General features: G+C 33.7%; 1 pseudogene; it reads right to left on the bottom strand.

Annotated features, from left to right (window-relative positions):
- Window positions 1-4,954: 4,954 nt before the first annotated feature.
- Window positions 4,955-6,706, bottom strand: LOC141706049 (CENP-B homolog protein 2-like; annotated as a pseudogene).
- Window positions 6,707-7,956: the final 1,250 nt, after the last annotated feature.

Genomic DNA, 7,956 nt, shown 5'->3' on the forward strand with positions numbered 1-7,956 from the left:
AGAACTGAACTCAACCTAAATTTAGTAAGGCACACTTGTGCCTCACTTCGAATGACTCACAAATGCAATGCACACTACTTAACTTACCTGAATGTACACCTTGGCACCACTTGTGTGCCTTGGAAAAAGAATTCTCTTCTACTTGGGGCCTTTGCCCAATCTGACTCTCACTAACTTATATGACTTTAAGCTAACTTTTACAATTGGTTTGACATCAAGGCCTCACTTAAAAGACACACAAAAGCAATGCACTCTCTAAGGTTTCCAAAGGAAACTCTAATGGTGACTCTCTGGTATTTTGGTGGAAATAAGGTATCTCCACCTTGGGCCTTCACTCCAAACCAAAAGGTTATTAAGAATATAAAATTACTCTCAAAGTTGGAATGACTCAAAGGACTCACTCAGGCCTCCCTAGGCCTTTAGTGGAAGTTGACCCAAAACTGCATCCCCTGATTTCCAAACTGCCCTGTTTTTACCAACTTAAAACTCATTTATCTAGTTCAATTACTGGTTTTAATGACTTGATCAGCTTCCCAAGACTTCATTATATCTATTTAGACCAAGGCCCCATGAAGTCCTAACATATGACATAGTTATTATTGACCAAAAGTAAAGTTTACTCAACTGTGCCCTGTTCTGAGCTGCTCTCGGGTTTGTGTGTGTGCACCTAACCAAATGCAAGTTTTTATTCAATCTAAAGCTACTGGAATCAAGTATGAACCAATTCCCAACTCCCCTGAGCTTAGGCTTACCAAGGCCTTACTAAAACTCACCTAAAATGACCTAAACTTTTAGTACAAATATCTGCCCGGCTATGACCAAGTGACTCCTTCCACCTTAACTCCCTTCATTACACCAAGATCAAGCAACAACCAACCAAGGCAAGTATTAAAATACACTAACATCTACTGACTAACAACTTATAAGGTCCATTTGCAATTTATTTGGCATGAAGATCACTTATAAAGACAAGCAAAGTAACACATCACAAGACAAGCCATCACTTAACATTTTAAAGCAAAATATCGAAGTAAACATGCATGGTAAATTCATGATACCTACTGACCATAAGCTCATATCATCATATATAACCTAAACTAGGATTTTATCAAAAGAATCATGACATGCAACTCACAAAAACAAGTATTAAGAGGTTAAAAGAACAACTATAATAGCAATATCATATCTTCGAGTTTTTATGCAAAAATTCGAACTATATATTTAAAATAATCACTTGATATCTACTGAATATAATCACTTATCATAATGGAATACTTCATCTAGCATGTTATAACCAAAAACCACAGCATGCATCTCATATAAGTCTAGTACCAAAGCACAAAATCAACAAGTATGGTTTTATTTCAGAAACCACTTATAAACCAACATGCAAGTGCTAAATCCTACATGCAAGTGCTAAACTTAATGTATCTTGAAGGAAAAAAATGGCATGCAAGAGTTTAAACTTGATAAAATAACATTTTTTTAAAGAACAAGACTTTCAAAAACATGCATGATCATTTTTTATAAAAACTACCCAAGAAAAAAAGTAAAAGGTCCCGAGAAGCAAATAATCCTATTTGCCCCACTCTAAACATTCGAATTTTAAGAAATCATTGCCAAATGTTTATGAACAAGATTATGACTTGGAAAAATAGAAGTGTAATACCTCTCCAAGATCACATATTGCTCATTTCTATATGACACCATGGTCGAAACCTTGAGTTCACAAGAACTAAGGCCTCAACTTTGGCTTTATCAACATGCACACACAAAAATCCCCTTAAAATGAAGCTACTCCACTAAATGATGAAGATCTTGGCTTAACTAACTTAATAAGTGAAATAAAATGAAAAAAAGTGAAGAAAAATGGCAAGAATGGGGTGGGGGTGTGCTTCGGCCGAGAGGGAGAGAGGAGAGGAGAGGGTGAGGTGTTTGAGTGGGCCGTGTGTGGTGAAATGAGAGCATTTCCTTGGTTTTGATACTTTGATTTGATTAAAAGTGGTATTGGAATGGAGAAATTATACAAGTGTCCCTCTTGCTAGTTGTGACAAATTTGCATGCAAGGTTAAAGGAGTAAACTAGCAAGTTAGTGGGGTTGGAAGTTACGGTCTTAGGCTTGGACTCTATCATAAGCTAAAATGCATGTAAGGGTATACTAGTAATCTATTAATTAATAAAAGTATGATTAAAAAGAATGGATTTTAGTAAATAAAATACAACTCCATAAATCACAAAATTATTACCATAAATACTATGAGACTTTTGAAGTTTTATAAAATTGTTTTTAAAAATTTCGGAGAAAAATATATTTTTAAAAGAATTTTCTAAGGTCAATACTCTAATAAACAAGACACAATAAATATAATTAACAATTATAAATCATATAAGAGAATGCAAGAAATTTTGATTCTAGGCCGCTATTATATGAATGGTAGTTTATCGTCTAATCGCAACTATTACAATTATTATCTATTCGTGATGACTCAAATATTATTTAATCGTGTAACAATATTTTCTTGCATGCAATTAATTATACGCTTATAAATAATCTAATAATATTCGCAATGCCACACAACAAAGAATATATACGAACACATTGAATTCTCATAATTTCTGACATCTAATACACAAAAATTATATAGTGCACAAAACAGAATATTATATTACATTCATATCAAATATTTACAGGTGTTACATGTATTTTGGAGAAGACTTTGATTCTGTGTCTTAGGGAGACTTTGGCACGGGAGGATGGGTCTTGGGAGGACTATGACTATCACTTTGTGCAATGTCGTCATGATGCAAAACCGCTAGAATATTATTATAGGGATTTATCCGAGGCGAATGGGGACTCAGATGGTTTAGAATGGAGGGACCCCTATGATAAAGCTACCCTGGATAAGAGATTTTTTAGTGCTCCTGGGACACATTATGCTTGTGCCCCGGTTCAAAAAGATATTACTAAAAGGTACACAAATGCTAACATAGAACGTGCTCTGAGCACTGTCTTCAACTTGGGGGAAGGCTTTAAATGGCGGTTGCCCGAGCCCAATGAGTGTGTTTATTATAGACCCCCCCCGAGGGGTATGTTGGTATTCCCTTAGAACACCTTGGGGGTATGAGGTTGGGGTTGTATCAATTTACCAAGACTTAGTGCCGAGATGTTTATGGGATCTCGTTCACCCAACTTGCTCCAAACTCGGTGATATGGACGGGTTGGTTTCTAGCTTGCTTCTATGTGAAAAATTATCTTCCCACCTTCAAGCTTTTTATAACACCCCCAGATCCGGGTTGTCACGGTCTTTCTTTCCATTAATAACACTTTAACTTGAATCAAAATAAATAACTGCATGATGTGACCCCACAATAATGCACACACTCTACAACACGTTATATTCTCGGAGATGAAATTGGAATAAGTAAATTCGTTGAAATCCATAAGTTAAAAGTTATTACAAACCCAAAATGATTAATTAATAGGTCTATCTCTGCAGCAATGGCGGCTAAGATATGAACGGGAAGACGCGGGACGCTTCCCACGATCTTGCACTGGGTCTGCTTGAGTCTGGCCATCCTTCCTAACTGTTGTTTTGTGATAAAGAAATGAAGTAAGAGTGAACATTACAGCTCGCAAGATAATATATAGTTTAATCAATAGTGCAAGTATCTGAAATGATAACTTACTGAAAATCTTTATCAAGTATAAGATAATTACTTACCGGATATGAGCTTAAAAGATGAAATTACAAAATACTTCAATATACTTATACTCTTTAGAAAAGCTACTTGAACTACCACTGTTCAAAGTATAATAAGTTTTCAGAAACTCGTCATATAAGATGAGTTACAAGATAAAAGTTGTATAAAATCAATCTTTGAAATATCATTTAGAATAAATAAAGTTACGATATACTTCATCAAATCCCAATATATATATACTTATATATATATATAGCTCTTATACTTTCCTTCAAAACCTCTGTAATGAAAAGTATAAACAGAGTTGTAATACCCAATGAATTTAGAAAGAAGAAAACTTTGGCATAAACCCGATATCTTGTTGATCTGGCAAAGATACCAATTAAGTCACCTTTTCTACTAGTAGATGGATGAATTCCTAGCCGGTCATCACCCTGGCCGCATTAGGACATCGCGTTAGACCGTTACTCGGCCACTCACGTGTTGATGGACTATCACCCAGCCTCTTATACCTTGATAGACCGTACCCCGACCTGTCTCTTATGCCGACTCATTTAGATGGACTTACTTCCCGAATGTTGGGCAAGTAATTAGAAGCTCTTTTATCAAATTAGCAATTTCGTTGTGACAAAAATACACCACAGAGCCAGATCCCTTAGGTTTTGAGCGAGTATTTAAATCCCTCCACGAAAGGAAATATTTAAATTAAAATGAGTTTTGGGATTCACTCTAATTTTTAAAATCATTTGAACACTCGAAAATATTTTTGAAAACGTTCGGAGTAAGGACGATTTAATAAAATAACCAATTCTGAAATATTAGAAAATATCTGAATATTATTATTTAAATAATATTCCCATAAAGGATATTTTTTATAAAAATAAATGAAGTAAAAGTTTTTGAAATTCATTATTAAAACGAATAATAAATAATAAAAGATATACTTATACGAAAGTAAGATCTTTATTTGAATAATCAAAAATAAATTTGATTATTAATCAAAATTATGGAATAACCTTATTCGATGAATATATATAGAAAACTAAACACACACACACACATATATACAGTAAAACCTCTGTAAATTAATACTCGATTAATTAATAATCTCTCTAAATTAATAATTTTGTCCGGTCCCGACTTGGGCCAGTTCAAAAAATGATCAATTTCGATAAGATAATAAGATAATAATTTTTTTGAAAACCCTGTATAAAAATGTGGTCCCAATAAAACTATAAATTAATAATTCCCTTATATTCATAAAAATATAGCTATTACATCTTTGTAAAATATGATTCAATTGTAGTTTGCTTTTTCATATAATTTAAATCAACATGAAGCTCATCCCTAATCTTCCTTATTGCATCCAAAAGCTCGGGTGTGGTGTTTTCATGTTGCATCAAAAAGTTATTAAGCATTTTTGATGCCTTGAGTGCTTCTTTACGTGTAACCGGCTCCAACGGTGTTGTATCGTCTTCAAGATCATCTTCAACACTATTTTCAAGGATGGTGTTTGCAATCTCTTCTATACTCTGGACCTCGGAACATGATTCATTTTCACCCGGATAATCTAAGAAGTTATTAACATCCATTTTATTACGATAACCTAGATCCTTAATCATCACCTCAAGTTCATGAATGTATTCTTCCGGAGTTGTATGTTCATTTAAATTGCTCGAAACTTCATCTATGGAACGAATTTTGCAATGTTGAAAGCACCTTGCTATTGACTCTTATTTTACATTTGTCGTCCACGTCGCGACTGCATAATTGATAGCATCCAAAATATTAATCTTTCCTGGATCAGATTGTCCCAACTCATAACCTTCTAATAACCCATGATAAAATCTCCTGCGATAGTGCATCTTGAAAGCTCTTATAATTCCTGCATCACAAGGTTGGATTTTTGATGTCATGTTAGGTGGCAAGAAGTACAACTCAACATTTTGTAGTCCTTTAATATTTTTTGGATGTGCTGGACAGTTATCTACCACAAACAAAATTCTTCTGCCTTGCATTTGGCTATCAAACCAACGAATGTATTCATCAAAAAGTACACTAGTCATCGAAGCTCTTTTGTTTGCACGATAATGATAATTCAAGCTGCCCATGTTAACATTCTTGAAGCACCGTGGCTTTGCATACTTTCCAATAATCCATAAAGAATTTTTTCAGAGCCATCTTCATTGCAACATATAACAACCGTGAGCCTTTCTTTGTCTTGTTTTCTTCCTTCAAGTTGTTTCGTAGCAAGAGAGTGATCAGCTTGTAACCTGTAAAACAAACCAGTTTCATCCATGTTAAAAACATCTTTCATAGGGAATTGGTTTATTTTTTCCCTTATGGACTCCAGTTTCTTCTCCATGTCCTGTACATCAACAGAACCACTTTCTCCAAAGCGACGAAATGACTTAATACCATGTCTTAACTTGAATTTCTCAAGCCAACCTTGAGAAAAAGTGTGCTCCTGATCTTGTTGAGGGTATAAAATTTTCATGGTCTCTTTTGCCTTCTCTAAAATTAGCTCTCCTGTCATATTAACACGATCTTGGTACTGGAGAAACCATTCATAGAGAACCTTCTCCATATCTGGATATTTTGCTGGTTTATGTCGCTTAATATCTTTTCTTTTCTCCAAGTAATTAGCTGCAAGATAGTCTGCTGACCTTTTCAGTGTATTTGATATTGTACCTTGACTAACTTTTAGATGAAACTTATTCTCGAGCCACAACTGGAGATCTTTTTGAGTGCATGATGAATTTTCTCTTTTATATTCACATAATGCTTTTCTTGCTTCATCCGTCATTGTTGATTTTGTGACACCTTTTAGATGAGAAGCCATTGTTTTGTTTGTATAATTTTTCCCCCAATCTAGTATATACAGTATATATAATATATTTTATGACTACACATACATTGAATACTTTCTATGTAAAATACAATGAATTAAATTAATTCATGTACTTTGAATTTTCCTAATATACATTGAATATTTTCTATGTAAAATACAATGAATTTAACTTATACACTACATGGACTTTGAATCTAATATATTGTACATTACATTGACTTTCTAAATTCATATACATTGAATTAATTGAATTAAGTATAAAATATAAATTGTACAATTCATTTTATTTAAATTTATGTGAATAAAAATTTAATCAAAAGTTAATTTTGTTTGCTACCGAAAATTCTCTATAAATTAATAATTATTAATTTATCGATTAATTAATACCTCTCTAAATTAATAGAATTCTCCGGTCCCAACTATATTAATTTATAGAGGTTTTACTGTAGTCTATACCCAGGGGCATCGCCTCCCGGTTTAGGAAATTTTTTAACTTTGGGTCCCCTATACTAAGGGTATACGCAAATAATGCCTATCTCTAGCATATGTATTATGCAGTTTATAAACAAGGGAATTGTGACAAAGAAATATCAAGATTCTGAAACAGACATGCATATATATATATATCATATCAAGATTCCGAAACAGGAATGCATATATATATTGTATCAACATACTTCAAAATATCACAAGATTTCCTAAACAACAATCATGCACTTATCTCAAGATAATGCATATATATATATATAATCATCACAACAACAGTATACGGGTAGGAAACTTGCATGAGCGACCAAGGGTGGTAAAAGGCCTGATGTGAGTCTGGTAACCTATAAACAACATATGAGTTGGAATTAAACCACGGTCGCTTAAGAAACTAGACTTTATCCATTTAGACCCTAACGTTCGCTTTTGCGCTGAACGATTTACATTAGTCGCTCGAGTACCCTCGGTTCCACCATTTTCATAAAATTAACCGTTAAATGTTTTAAGGCAACTCTTTCACGAATACTCTAGCAACTGACTAATTAACCTTAAATAATTGTTTTATAATCCAATTAGTCTTTTAAGGGCCTTAAACAAGGTTTCAACGTTAAGCGGGGGGTAAAGGTTTGTTCGCGAAACACTGTTACTTAAAACAATCATTTTCCTAAACCGTACATCGGATCTAAGCAAATCACATACCAAAACGAAGCCTACGACATGATCTAGCTAATCATGGAAAATTTACAGTTTGGAAAGTGAGTTATCTGGTCCGAAAGTCATGCACAAACAGTCTAAAAGAAAATGAGCATTCCGACGGCTATGTTTATGTGTTTTCCAAATTTTTACTACACTAAAACCTCACCAATTTAATCCACAATCACCAACACATCAATAATTCATCTAAACCATACTAATTC

Source organism: Apium graveolens, chromosome 2 (assembly GCF_009905375.1).
Source record: "Apium graveolens cultivar Ventura chromosome 2, ASM990537v1, whole genome shotgun sequence".
Classification (NCBI taxonomy): domain Eukaryota; kingdom Viridiplantae; phylum Streptophyta; class Magnoliopsida; order Apiales; family Apiaceae; genus Apium; species Apium graveolens.